Source organism: Phalangium opilio, unplaced genomic scaffold (assembly GCF_054372755.1).
Source record: "Phalangium opilio isolate 3A_F unplaced genomic scaffold, DU_Popi_V2 ptg000009l_1, whole genome shotgun sequence".
NCBI lineage: Eukaryota > Metazoa > Arthropoda > Arachnida > Opiliones > Phalangiidae > Phalangium > Phalangium opilio.
Window position 1 is genome coordinate 8363850 of NW_028324146.1, and position 15216 is coordinate 8379065.

At 37.8% G+C, this 15216-nt stretch overlaps 2 long non-coding RNA genes across 2 annotated transcripts; both read right to left on the bottom strand.

Moving 5' to 3' along the window:
• Nucleotides 1-3577: 3577 nt before the first annotated feature.
• LOC149713670 (uncharacterized) lies at nucleotides 3578-4176 on the bottom strand. Its single transcript, XR_016371485.1, has 2 exons — nucleotides 3897-4176; nucleotides 3578-3828 (listed from the first exon to the last, which is right to left on the bottom strand). It is a non-coding gene; the product is annotated as an uncharacterized LOC149713670 (long non-coding RNA).
• Nucleotides 4177-10769: 6593 nt separating this feature from the next.
• On the bottom strand, nucleotides 10770-11221 carry LOC149713671 (uncharacterized). Its single transcript, XR_016371486.1, has 2 exons — nucleotides 11049-11221; nucleotides 10770-10983 (listed from the first exon to the last, which is right to left on the bottom strand). It is a non-coding gene; the product is annotated as an uncharacterized LOC149713671 (long non-coding RNA).
• Nucleotides 11222-15216: the final 3995 nt, after the last annotated feature.

Sequence of the window (15216 nt, forward strand, 5' to 3'; positions counted from 1 at the left end):
CGACCTACTCCAAGCCTTTAAGCCCTCAATACAGAGGATTTGAAACACTATCGTAATTCCTAGTGTCTCGAATCTCTACGTTCCTGTCCATTATGAACAGTGCTGAGAGGATGATACATCAGAAAGAGCCATTCAAATCGAATTGCCGAAAATATTATCCATATTTTCATTTCATATAACTGAGAAAACAAATTATTATGGTTCTGAGAGGAGCTTCCCATTTTGGTTGTTGTTCTCAAAAATATATCGCAATGCACGGGCCTCGATAGATATTGGAGGCAATGAAGGAAATATATCACAATGCATGGGCGTTGATAGATACAGGAGGCAATGTAGGAAATATAACGCAATGCACGGGCCTTGATAGATATAGGAGGCAATGATTTAACGACTTCGGTACTTGGGTTTATCTTTAATATTTAAATAAATATAATTATTTTTAATTATTTTAATCGCCAGTAAATAACTTTAAAAATAGTTAAATCGTTTAAAATAAAGTTGTTCCTATTATCTTTCGAAACTTTGCTAATATTGACGTTTAAAGTGAAGGGTACCCCTCTTGCCCGCTTTTTTCAAATTTTGGGGTATATATACGTTTCGTTTCCATTATAATCTATATCTATATAAATCAAAGTCCTGACTGACTGACTGACTGACAGACTGACAGATAATCAACGCCCAGCCCAAACCGCTTGCCCTAGAAGGCTGAAAATTTGCAGGAACGTTACTCATAAGTAGTAGGCGCGTACTAAGAAAGATTTTTCCAATCCGCCGCCATCTTAAAAAATGGCGCCCAGAAATGTAAAAAATCTTCTCTATGCAATTAAGTACGCGCGTTTCAACCGATTTCACAAATATTTAGTACACTGGTTTGCTTTAACCTTAAGACGGGGTGAATGGTCTTTCGGGTTCGATTTTTCGCCATCTTTTAAAATGGCGCCCAGAAATGTAAAAAATATTCTCTATGCAATAAAGTCCGCGCGTTCCAACCGATTTCACAAATATTTAGTACAATGGTTTCCTTAAACCTATAGACGGGCTGAATGGTATTTTGGGTTCGATTTGTTGCCATCTTTTTAAATGGCGGCCAAAAACTTAAAAACCCTTAATGTCCGCCTGAAAAGTAATAAAAAATATCCCGACGGGCTGACGGACTGTGCCGAGTGCATTCGCTTCTAGGGTGCCACAAAAATATTAGTCATCAGTAAAATCTACACATTCTTTATATCATTTTAGATGGAAGTTCTTATTACACGCGAGCGACGCCGCGGGTAACGGCTAGTAATAGATAAAAACGCATTCGCGTGAACCGATGGTGGAAGCCCTGCCATTGGGAGGCTAGACGTTTCTCGTAACCCTAGCCGCTCGCCGCGTAAATCTTAAAACCAAATAAAAACGCATTCGCGTGAACCGATGGTGGAAGCCCTGCCATTGGGAGGCTAGACGTTTCTCGTAACCCTAGCCGATCGCCGCGTATATCTTGAAACCAAACGATGACGGAGGAAAAGAAGCCAGAATGTACTGACTGGCGTCCATGTGGAATGGACAAAAGACCTGAAGATGGTGGTGCATTGAAGCTGGTGTCAATGTGGAATTGACGAAGAACAGAAGATGGTGGTGCATAGAAGCTGGTGTCAATGTGGAATTGACGAAGAACAGAAGATGGTGGTGCATAGAAGCTGATGTCAATGTGGAATTGACGAAGAACAGAAGATGGTGGTGCATAGAAGCTGGAGTCAAGGTGAAATTGACGAAGAACAGAAGTTGGTGGTGCTTGGAAGCAAGCACGTACAGACTAGTGTCCATGTGGGATGGACAAAGACTAGCAGATTGTGGTCCTTAGAAGCCAGTTAGTAAAGACTGGTGTTGGTAGATGAATGACCAAATTTCCGTGAACCGCGAACGCGTTCCGGAAATCGGGTATTTGTTTGCTCCGATTTGTAAACTGCGAACGCGGTCACGTGGGGTCTGACAGACAGACACACACACAGACAGACAGACACACACACAGACAGACACGGCCGGTGTAATACCTCTCCGTGACATACGTCACTCGGAGAGGTAAAAAGGTGCAGAAACGACTGTACGACTTGCCGAGAAAACAGCACGAAGTTTTAATCAATGATTACAATCCCACGCTACTTTTGGCTTCCAAAGCCAACATGGATTTGCAATTTGTCGCTGACAAATCGGAAATAGTGGCAAACTATGTCACGGCTTACGTGACAAAGGGAGACCGGGCTGACATGGACCAAACTTTTGCCGAGTTAGGCAACGAAAGTTTGTCCAAAAAATTATTTGCCTATAGATTGAAATCTTTGACGTGCAAGCAAATAGGAATTTATGAAGCTCTCGATATGATGCTGGGCCAAGACCTTTTCAACAAGTCTGACAGCACTAAATTTATAAACACTAACTTGAAAGAAAACCGATCGAGAATTTTGAAAGGTTACAAGGAACTCGCTCGTTTGAGGGAAACTGACCCCGAAAGCAAGGACACTTGCCAAAAAGGGTTCGTCGACGACAAATATCCGAATCGTCCTGACAGCTTGGAAAATATAAGTTTGCGGGAATTTGGTCAGTTTTACGATTATGCGATGCGCTCTGAGGGTGTGGAGAAAAATGCGAATGTAATCCAGTTGAAAAACAATCTGGGTTTCATGAGAAAGAGAATTAAGCCGCACATAATAGAGCACTTTATTCACGACCCGATAGAGGAGAAAGAACAGTATTGTCACGCTCTACTGATCCTCTTCAAACCGTGGCGTGACGAAACTGAGCTATTGGGCGATTTTGAAACATACGCCGATGCTTTCGAAAACTCGCTTTCAGTGTTAAAAGATATGAGAGAATATCACGAGAAACTCTCGGTTTCCAAAGAAGTTGAAAAGAAACGGAAGGCTTCTAAAAAGGCGAAAGAGCCAGAAACCATAGTCTCGGAGACTGAAAGTGACGACGATGAAAATGCGCTGCAAGGGAAGGAAATTGTTATCGAAACCGAACACGCGATGGCTGATGTGGAAGCTGCCATGGAAATGAATTTCGAGACTGATGTTGACAATGTGGCGTTACTAAACTCGGATCAAAGGCGAATTTATGATCACATCATGGATCACTTCTCCCAAGAGGGAGAAAAATCTAGAAACAAGTGCCTTTTTGTGTCGGGACCTGGTGGCACTGGCAAATCGTTTCTTATCGACACTCTCGCCAACGCCGTAAGGCGACACTTTCAAAATCCTGCTAGCGTGGCAATTGCCGCGCCAACGGGTTTGGCAGCGTTGAATGTTAATGGCGTAACATTACACAGATTACTAATGCCAGGGGTAAATAACGAAAGGAGTTAGAGACGCTAGCTTCCGTAGTGTAGAATACAGTGGGACTTTCAAACGTAGACACAGAAAAGAGAAAACGCCTCGGTCGCGCCGTCTATAATTCAAAATAAGTATGATATTTTCCAACCAATAGCGTGGCAGCAAAGTTTCGAAAGTCATGCTGGGATATCGATTTCCTCCTGTCTGCTAGTTTTCGTCTGCTACTTTCGTCTGCTAGTGTTCGTCTGCTTACGACTAAGTGACAATTAGGCTTAGAGTAAAGTTTATTCATTAAGGTGCACTTGAATTAGAAACATGCAATCTTAAAGTTGGTAAATTCCTTTTTCGATAATGAAATGGAATTAAAGTCGTTTTTGCATCCTTCAATACAGTTTTAGTTGTTTTAATTTCTTTAGTCACAGATACAGTCGATGATCCTGATCCCACAGTTCCCACTGGCACTGACTCGGAAAAATCACTAAGCCTTAGCTCACTGGGCCGACTCTGTAACCGCGCACTTACGGCAAAATGTTTGAACACATTTTGAGGATTTCCCCGGCTTCAAATTGCAAATTGTTGACTTACCTTTCTTCTTTAAATCGCTGTTTACTCGCGATTGAATATAATAACTATATTGGGTTGATTTATGAGACGACTTCACAACATCGACACCCGCCATTTTACTTTACCCAGAATACCTTGCGGTGCGAGATTTTAAGGCAAAACTTTTAAGGTTCTGGTCTTATTTACAATACAGTTCCAAAGATGGCACTACGTTAGTTACAAATTCTATGACGTTTCAAGGTCCCACTGTATTCTACACTACGGAAGCTAGCGTCTCTAACTCCTTTCGTTATTTACCCCTGCTAATGCTGCCGGTAGATCATGGGCGTATTGCCGAATACCATTCCCTAAGTTCTGACAATATGAGCATTATGAAAGAAACTTTGGGTAATTTAAAACTGTTAATTATTGATGAAATTTCTATGGTCTCATCGGTTTTACTGACACACGTTCACTTGAGGCTGAACGAATTTTGGGAAATGAACCAACCATTTGGTGGAGTTGTATTTATTCTTGTTTTGGGAGACTTTTTCCAATTGCCTCCGGTTCAAGGAAATCCCGCGTTCATCAAAATCACTTCCGAAGAAGCCAGACTTAGATTCAATTGCATCGGAGGTAGTGATCTTTGGAAGTTTTTTAAATACGATGAATTAACGCAAAATGTTAGACAAGCCAACGACCGAAGTTACGGCGACATTTTAAGCAGAGTTAGAATTGGAAATATTTCCAAAGCTGATGTTGTAACCTTAGAAAGTAGATTGGTTGCTGGAGGAGAAAACATCAAGGTGGCTATGGACCTTTTCATTAAGCTGTCCAATGAAGGGTTTCACCCAATTTGTTTGATGCCTAAATTAGCCATGTGCGAAAAATTCAACGGCGAAATGTTGCGAAAAAACGGCGAGAAAGTTGAAGTCATTCCTTGCCAGGATAGACTCGCTGACTATGGCAAAAAAATGAATAAAAACATTTTGAGGAGACTTCAAAGTCTAAAAAACGAACCGTCCAAAACGGGCGGTTTGGAGAGCGAGTTAATTCTTTGCGTTGGCTGCCGTATAATGGTCAGAAGGAATATCAGTTTTGAAAAAGGCGTTGTAAATGGTACGATGGGTTTCGTAACTGGATTCAAGAAGGACGAACAAGGAAACGTTGTTGGTATTTTTCTCAGAGTAGATCGCGAACCGAATAACGACAACGACAACGACAACGCTAACACTGACTTTTTAGTTGAGAAAATTTGCGTCAAATTTTTGCTCATGACAAACATTTACGTTAAGCGCTCCCAGTTTCCCGTCATCCTGGCATACGCAATTACGATACACAAAAGCCAAGGCATGAGTTTAAAATGCGCCATTATGGATTTGGGTCCGAATTTATTTGGAACGGGCATGGCGTACGTCGCTTTATCGAGAGTGACGTCCTTAGCCGGACTCCATCTATTACAGTTCGATCCGACTAAAATTAAGGCGGATGGACGAGCCATAATGGAATATAACAGGCTTCGCATAAAATATAGGCCAGATCTGCCTCTTTTGGAAATAACGGAGTCGAAAGAAAGTAGAGGTGGGAAAAGAAGTGCGCCTACACTATCTAAAAGCCTTTTAGAAGGCGAGGAAGTGAGATGTGAAGAAACACCGAAGAAGAAAAGGAAAGCCCAACAGAGTTTGGATAGTTTTCCCTTGAAAGGTTTAGCTAACGATGATCAAGTAACGTGCTATTCTAATAGCGTTTTGCAACTACTCTTATTAGTGCCGGAATTAAGGGAATTGGTTAAATCTTACAATGGATCATTCGTTGAAAAACCAGTTTTACGTTGCCTCCATGACACAATAAACGACATCGAGAGTTCTCAAGGAAGTTTCAGTCGTAAAGGGTTGGAACTGAGAATGGCTGTCGGAAATCATTTTACGCAAAACGTTCAACAAGACGCCAGTGAATTTTTGATGGTACTCTTGACGACACTAAGCCAAGAAATGGAAGGCGATTACTCTAAGGCTCTAAAAGATCTTTTTTGGTCAAAGTCGCGAAATGTTACCAAATGCCCCAAATGTCAAGTTGAACAAAATTCGGAAAATATTGTTGAAAGCAACATTTTCAATCTTCCACTAGAAAACCGAGATAAAATTGATTGGAAATCTCTAGAAAAAAGGATGAGATTAACAGAGGTGCCATGCGTATTTTGTAACAACCCAAAAATACAAGAGCGTGATGTATTGATATCCAGCGGGAAGTACGTATTTTTGTGTCTTCTCCGTGGCGATTACAAAGATGGTCGTCCCGTTAAGATTTCGACCAAAATATCAAGTTTTGAAAATCAAAATGTCACTTTGAGCAAGATGCTTTTTAAAACTAAAGGGGTGATTATTCACAAAGGTCAATCGTTGGCCGAGGGACATTATGTGAACTTTGTGAGAAAAGACAACGGCTGGTACGAGGTCAGTGATGCAATGCTCAGAAAAAGGGAGAGATTCGTCAGTAACTTGACTGACGTCACTGTTCTGCTCTTGGAAAGAGTCCAGATACATTAAAGGATCTAACGTGATTGAAGAATCCATATCAAATTTACCCCGGGTAAAGCTTAAAATTTCAATATTCGTACCAGAAAGGAGCATCATATCTGTCAAAGATATACTAATAGTTTCATATTCCCTTTAAAGTAATTTATGCTTGGGTAAGATTGGTGGCCCTAGAGCATGTGTAAGGTTTACAATGGTTTGAGATTAATTTTGATGTTGCCCAGACTATAATAACCGTGAATGGGAGAGGAGGGAGGATTGTAGGGCCATGCTATTGTTATGAAAAAGGGCGATGATTCTTGCATTAATTTGTAAATTTTCTAGTGAAGGGTTTTTAATACTCTGTATTAGTCTTGCCCCAATGGTATTTTATGTAAAAACAAGTTAAAAACATAGCCCCTGTTGGTAATGCTACGTGATTAAATATAATTCTTTAATAAGCTGGTGATACTATTGAGACAAACTCATATTATTTGTTAACATTGAACAGATTTTTAGAACTGAGATTTAGACACTCGTATCCAAATTTTAAATAAATACTGATTAAACTTAATATATTCGAAGAGTTTTCTAAATATCAGTTTCGCATCTTCCATTTTTTTCTCTTTTAAGCGCGCTATATTTTTTTACATTAAGACGCCCATAAATTTTTTGCATTAACAATTTCAAACCGTTCAAAATAATCCACGAGATTTTATAAACTAAATTAATTTAATCTAATATTATACTGTTTTAATTTAAACCCCCTGTAGCGAAGATTTTGTGTTTAAATATTATTTATTAATATAACCTTTTCTTTGTATAACTTATCAATAATGTGTACCCGACCCAATCTAATACCACTTACAAAAATCCATTTTTAAACTATTTAATGGCCATATGAACTAATTAATTTGTCCCACTAACTAATACCCTACTATTGTTGGAGAATTTGTTTTTATAAAGTTTGAGAATTATTTCCCCAATTGCGTTTACCAATATATATATATATATTACATTACCCTTGTAAATAAAATAACTAAACCATTTTTTTTTTAAATTAATATTCCAGGAAGTTTTGCATATTCTCTATGTGTTTCTCACCAGCTGGAGTAGTCTGAGTGACGGGTGCCATTGAGTAAAACCAACAGGGGTAGAATTTGCAAAACTTCTCGAATAGCTTTTTTTTCTTCAAAATTTAATAACCTTTTCATTGTCCCTTTGGTAACCCGCGCGCAAAACAATAATTCTCATGTTCTAGCAGCACTGTTTCCAAACTTAAAGCTAAGAGTTGCCTAACAAAATTTTAAAAAATTGACCCTCAAAATCTATTTTTAAATGAACATATAATAGCCAGCATAAGTTTATAAGATATGTTCCATAAGTGTGTCACTCGTTAATGAGAGCTTGTCATGAAGTGACGTAGGTGAAACGTCATAGATTCTCGTAAAGCGACGCCTAGTGAGGCCCTGTCAAAGGCTTAGTACAGACTAAAGAGGAGGATGGACTGCAAAACCGAGTGTAGTCAATTCTCACGTCGTTCTTGAACTAGCTCTCATTAAGCCTCTAACATTACGAAGTATGGGTAGTGACATACTTATGGAACATATCTTATAAACTTATGTAGCCAGTAAATAGTAAAGTTTTCTTTCGCCTCCTCCCCCTCCGCCCCTTTACATAACTAATATAACGAAGAACAAAATTATTTCGACATAGATGCTACAAGCAGTGCATATTTTCAACTTTGAAACATGCAATTTAAAGACTATTTTCGTACAATTATAAGCGTATTGTATCAACACGTGCCAGCTGCTAAGCTTCAACAAAAAGATAATTCATCATAGCCTTTACCAGTATAATAAAAGGTTAAAACTACACAACTAAAAAATATGATCATCATCATTATAAAAAACAACACCACAAGGCTTCGATAGACAGATCAAGAAATATAAATATTCAACTTCTATGCCGAAACAACAGACACTTTAGACTGGCGTGTTCAAAGAATGAGAGCGACTTTGGATTAAAAAAACCAAAGATATCAAAGAAATAACCTTCGTATTGGTTGAGCGAGTGTCTATAGAACGTCAAGCTGTACCAAGGCCAATGTACATGTCAATTATTTGGTTTCCCTGCATAATTATATAACGGCTTGGCAAGCCTTGCCTTCAAGTTCATCAACACAATAGAAGTTCATAACAGATATGAATTCGCTAAAAAAAACTTTTTTGAACAAAAGTTGCTTCAACGTTATTAAAATTTAGAACAGCAATGGTTTGTTACTAAAATTATGTACTTTACTATGTTGGGAGTTTGGGCGCACTCCTGTAAGCCAAGCTTCTGGGCGACAAAGTTTTGAGGGAATAAGGGACTTGTCAGCATGCCTACCCTACAGGAACTGACTACCCCGTGTCCGCGGGTGGTGAAATACCCCAAATCCCCCCTCCTTCACCACCCGATTAAACCTCAAGTACTTCACTCGTAACTCTAAAAAACCCAACTGTGATTAACCGCATAATCATCTTGGACTCCATCGAAACGCCTTATGAACGTTATTTTACGGACGTTTACCAAACAAAACAAGCTCGATGGAATTAGTAAAATAAAGCTGCCAATTAATGACGTTAAGCAGTAATGCTATCTGAGTTCAAAAGGAAAAAATATATAAAAAAAAATAAAATGGACTGGAGATGTCGCTAACAAAACAAAATCACGCGCGATGGAGCTAGTAAAAAGCTACCGATTAATGACATTAACCACTAACGCCATCTTAGTTCAATAGTGAAGCACAAGGCTCCTCATTAACTGTGAATTAAACTGCAGACTCTACATCAATAAAACAAAACCAAGCACGATGGAACCAGCAAAAAAAGCTACCAATTTATGACATTAACCACTAACGTCATCTTAGTTCAATAGTATTAAATGTTGAAAAAATAAAAATCAACTGGATTGAAGATGTCACTAACGAAATACAAGACGCTTCATTAACTCTCTGAGCTAAACTGCAGATTCTACACCAACAAATCACTACCCTTTTTAAAAAGCATCTTTGAGTATATTAGCAGTATTTTAACAAACTCCCCCTTCCCTTTTTTATACCTAAAATAATTTAACATTAAAACCCATGCTTACTATTTTTCTGGCTTTTATATATTCTCAATTTTACAGTCCTAGGATTAAATGTGTATAAATATTTTTTCATCATTGAATTATTCACGTGACTTGAGAGATTAACAAAATGATTATTGGTGCTCTAACGTTTATGTTGAACTTTTCACACTTTTTATGTCCAACCTTCACGTATGACTGTCTTTGAACATTTTTTTAATCCCTCTCATGTATTCATAGTGAAACTTACATTTTAGATTCAGTTAAAATTAATTATAGTTATTCATAGCTTTTCCCTGTTAAGGTCTATTTTTTGCCAGCCAGGACGCAATCACTAATTATTCTCAAAAGCCTTTCTGGTGTCAAAAATAATTTTCCTTCTAAAGCTATGAATGAAACCCTTTAAAAAAACGCAACTATTAGCTTTGAACGTGAAAAACAAAATTTTTATTTACTGGAAAATAATTATAATGAATACCATAAATAAATAACAACCAGGGAAATTCAATTCCAAATTGCGTGCTATAAATAAACGTAGCAATTATCAATCCAAATGTGTTTTTAAAATAAATCTTTAGCACATTCCAATAAAATAATCATGCGTTTAACCAAAATATTCTTAAACCAATTTATTGTTTTAATGATTTGAAAGTAATTATTGAACAGCCATAACCTTAAAAAGTTACAATTTATATTTTATAAAATAAATAATACTATTATTTGACATCAATAAACTACTGTAACTCTCATTTGACTTTATTTATCAAAGGTAAAATAGTTACCATTAGTTTCATAAATACTAGTAAATAATTTGTTGGTCCTGGTATTTCCTATATTCAATGATAAATCTAAGCGCAGTTCCATTGCCAGACTCCCCTAGTATGCTGGCTAATCATTTATCATCTATCCCAATGGCTAAATCCAATAGGCCTTTACATAAAATCCGTATGTTGCCGGGGGAAAAAGCAGAGACGAAGGCTATTCTTCCCTCCCGCGAAAAGAAAATGTTGCCGGGGGAAAAAGCAGAGATGAAGGGCGTTCGTACCCTCCCGCGAAATAATTTATAGAAAGGCCTATTAAGATTGTACTTAAGGACAGAGCTAAAAATAAAATATGCCAAACTACCACACTATACAGAAGAGAAAATCTTTTTAAGACGCGCCAAAGGAGGGGCCCTTTGCATTAAAACTGAATGGCTAAATGTATTCCTGTTATTGTATATCAAATTATTATGAAATTGCCATCTTTTCCAAAATACTACAAAATATTATATTGCCAAATTATTGCTAGTTGTCTTATTTTATCATGTCATTTTTAACAAAAAAATTTACCATTTTATTTTCTTAAATTAGGTTAAAGTTAAAGCACCACAAAAGATGGTATTCTATATGTTGAATCTTGTGTAAAGGTTAAGAGAAATATCCGTTCTGAATAAGATGTTGTTGACACAATGACATTGGAAATGGGGTTCAAAATTTGCCTGAAAGCAACTGGTATATTCTGGTCTGGGTTCATCACAAATAGTCAAACTAAAATCTTTGTCATGACATCACACCCTCGTATATCTTACTTCATCAGCTCAAATTAAGACTAAAAATATTGATGTGACGTCCCCTTCGCTACTAGCTCTCAGTCTATTGAATGACAAACTATTTCCTTTTCTGCAGCATGCGGGAATGAGCACTGAAATAAATTTACCACCACATGTACGCAAAATTAATAAAAATTAAGACCGAAGTAACAGATATTAATCAAAATGCGTCTTGGATTTAACCAAGACCTAAAAAGTATCGATAAGAACAAGGTTAATCACTTGACTGAATGCGCAGATATTGAAACTTTTTTTTTAATTAAAACTTACGTGCTTAAGAAAGTATGTTCCATCACCCTATTCCATTGAATAAACTTACTTTACTGGTAGTAAATTTTTTCCCTCTCAATAATTTTAAAAATTTACTTATCTCGGGTTTTCGAGCACAATTCCATTCCCCGAAAACATTTTATAACTACATTTATTATCACTTTTAAGAGTTTTCGTGTGGAAAAATACCTTATAACTAGTAACTACACGTAACAATGACAAAACGATTTAGGGTAGTCTGCTTTAGCTTCTGCTGCGCCCGATACGAACAAGGAGGATGTATAGTTGTATACCCCCCTTGATTGAAGTACGCCTTGTGCCATTCTCATGCCTTGTCTTTCGCTGGCCTCGTCACCAAGGCAATAGCCCACTCAATTACGCGTTAAGCTGCTCGAGTATTCTGTGTGAATTACTTTTTAAGGTATTCGTCAGCAAATAGTAATTGTTTTTGAGAGCATTCCTCGCCTTGAAATAGGACAACTACGAAATAATTCGACCAAATTGAAGTTTAAATATTCGAACAAATCTTATTTTATAAATATCTTCTACCATTTCAATTTCTATAAAACTGTTCTACCAAATGCATAAAGAGTGCCACCAGAAGTCTCTGAGGCTACTAGAAATACAACATTTACTATAGGAAGATTCGCAGCGACAAGTTTAAAAATCCCATATTCCTTTAAAAACCGTTAATGCATTATCCTTATTCCTGAAGATATACAGACTAAGTGGCAGAGTCGAGCCACAGCGTCGTAGATCACGCGACTCGGTGAACGCGGGCTATTTTTAAAAATAACCAAGTCATAATTTTCAGGCTACGACCACGCTTAAGTTAACAATTACAACAAAGAAAATCAAAAAATTACGAATATCATGCACGCCCCTACTGCTTGCGAACCATAGAAACGCCATGGCAGAACCGTTTGACCATTGTCTCTCGTACCGTTGCTATAGACCCTTTTTACGTAAAAAAGAGATGTCAATCCTTAGTATCGAGACATATGGGAGGGGGGGGGGTTTCACCCCTCGCCGTCTCTGCTCTATTTATGATCTTTCCATCGACTCGACTCACTCGAGCGAGATGGAAGGCAAAGTTTTACCCCCGTGTCTTTCCATGTCGAAGTGGTCTATTAACATAAGTCAGTTTAACCAAGAGTAAAAATCATAACGTCCATGTTGAATGTGCTGCCATTGTTGAAATTTGCACTAAAATTAACAAAAGGTTTCACTATGGAGCGTTCAGGGCATGAACGGGGATATGTTAGCAACCTATTAACGACACAATGTCATACACGTACTCTCTTAAAAGTGATAATAAATGTAGTTATAAAATGTTTTCGGGGAATGGAATTGTGCTCGAAAACCCGAGATAAGTAAATTTTTAAAATTATTGAGAGGGAAAAAATTTACTACCAGTAAAGTAAGTTTATTCAATGGAATAGGGTGATGGAACATACTTTCTTAAGCACGTAAGTTTTAATTAAAAAAAAGTTTCAATATCTGCGCATTCAGTCAAGTGATTAACCTTGTTCTTATCGATACTTTTTAGGTCTTGGTTAAATCCAAGACGCGTTTTGATTAATTTAAAAAAATACATGGAATTATTGCTCATTTTACCTAACCACTCAACCTTCATTAGATAATCAGATTATCTCGGGTATAGAGTCTTCGTGTTCCCGAGAATTACTGTATTTCCATCGGGAACTTTTAATCATAATATACCGAATCCAAAATCCGCCAAATTGCGGGGTTTTTCAGCCGAATGGAAGACAATCTGTTAATTGCCGTTGTAAAAGCAACTTGGATTGGGTTGAACAGGGGCTTGAAATTGTTAAAAGGGGACTTGAAATGGAGTAAATAGGAGTTTGAAACGGTGTAAATATGGGTTTGAAATGGTGTAAATATGGATTTGAAATGGAGTAAATTGGGGTTTGAAATGGAGTAAATTGAGGTGTGAAATGGATTAAATATGGAGTAAATTGGGCTATGAAATGGAGTAAATAGTCGCTTTGAAATGGAGTAAATAGTCGCTTTGAAATGGAGTAAATAGTCGCTTTGAAATGGAGTAAATAGTCGCTCTGAAATGGAGTAAATAGTCGCTTTGAAATGGAGTAAATAGTCGCTTTGAAATGGAGTAAATAGTCGCTTTGAAATGGAGTAAATAGTCGCTTTGAAATGGAGTAAATAGTCGCTTTGAAATGGAGTAAATAGTCGCTTTGAAATGGAGTAAATAGGGCTTTGAAATGGAGTAAATAGGGCTTTGAAATGGAGTGAACAGAGACTTGAAATGGTGTATTAATGGCTTTGTTTTACACCTTAAACGTGGTGCTAAATATAGAAAAAATATTTAACACCTTCACTTCATTTGGTGTAGTAATGTGATATACGTGGCGCAACTTTGCCTACATTTAACACCATTAAACTAAGTAGTAATATTAGAGTTCAAAAGATTTCCTGAAAAAGATGTTAAAAAGCACTATAAATGGTGCATAAATGCCTAATATTTCGTTCATACTTGCAAATAATATTTGTAAAAGGCGTGAATTTATCATAAAAATGGTGTAGAAGTACACCTTAAATGGTGTCAATTTTGGCACCGAAAAAAACAGCATATATGGTGTAAGAATGCACCATTATTTTTTACAGTGTATAGTATGTGTAAATAGATTTTAAGTACGCGCGCGGACTGGGGTTCACCCCACGGTAATTCACCGAAAACGCGAACGGCCCGAGAACGGGGATACCCCGCCAACGCTAAGCTACCAAGCCGTCGCCACGACGTTCGAGGGTGAAAACCCCGAACTCTACCTAAGAGCGCCACGCCGTGTCATTCTTCGTGACACGAGAGGAAAACCTACCGCCTGCCGGCTATAAAAGCTCGACCATGGCTTCATGAAAACAAGACTCGTATCGTGACCTTCCTGAGGAAGCGCTGCCCGACCAGAATCGCCAGCTGAAGTTCGAGCTACTGGAGATGCTGCCCTTTGGAGTTCCCGAGAATCCATGAGGCCCTAACCAGCATTAATTGTTAAGTTCGGGCGCGCTATTTTATGGTTAAAACTTAAATAAACCGTCGGAAATCTCGACGCTCGCGCGTAGCGAGTCGCGCCTTCCGTTGTTTTTGCGGACGCGTCATGGACAATTAAAAACTCTTCGTTCGTGTTCATCAACTTCGGTGCACCCCACCTCGAACTGTGGCAAAACCGTAACGTCACCAAATGCATGCTTTTATTTATCTATTTACGAAGTCGTATAGTGTATCTCGCCTAACGAGATACATTTAATATATCTCCCTTAATGAGAAATAAGAGAATGGGTCATGACCATTTTATTTTTGTAAATATTATTATTGCGTATGTTTTATTTTATTAGTATTTTCTTTATCGCGTGCATGCTTTTTATTTTAGTTTATTGATTCTCCATTTGTTAGTGATTTTGTTAAGATTAAACATTATGACCTTGGTAGCTCTCAATGTCGTTCAATTATACCCTCTATAAAAATCCCCTAGACATACTGACCATTAGTATTTTAATTCTTATACGCTACCCCGCTAGAGAAGGTAGGGGTAACGAGCTCGGACCACGTATTTATGTTTATTCCTCTTTGTAGTGTGGTTTCACCCTTAACCATTTTAATCGTGATCTTAGCAATATGCTAAGCGAATATTTTATCGTCGCACAACTTCGCTACAATAGTAACGTTAGCCTATTAATTTTCGACAATATAAGGCAGCGCCTAGACATGGCGCAAAACTGTACTGCTCTTACAATCTCCGTGATAGCACTTTTTGGTGCCACCGCAGAAACACAGAAATGGATGTATATTTCTCAAATAATCCCAAAGTTAGGAAACGATGTTTAAACTTATCGGTGGACC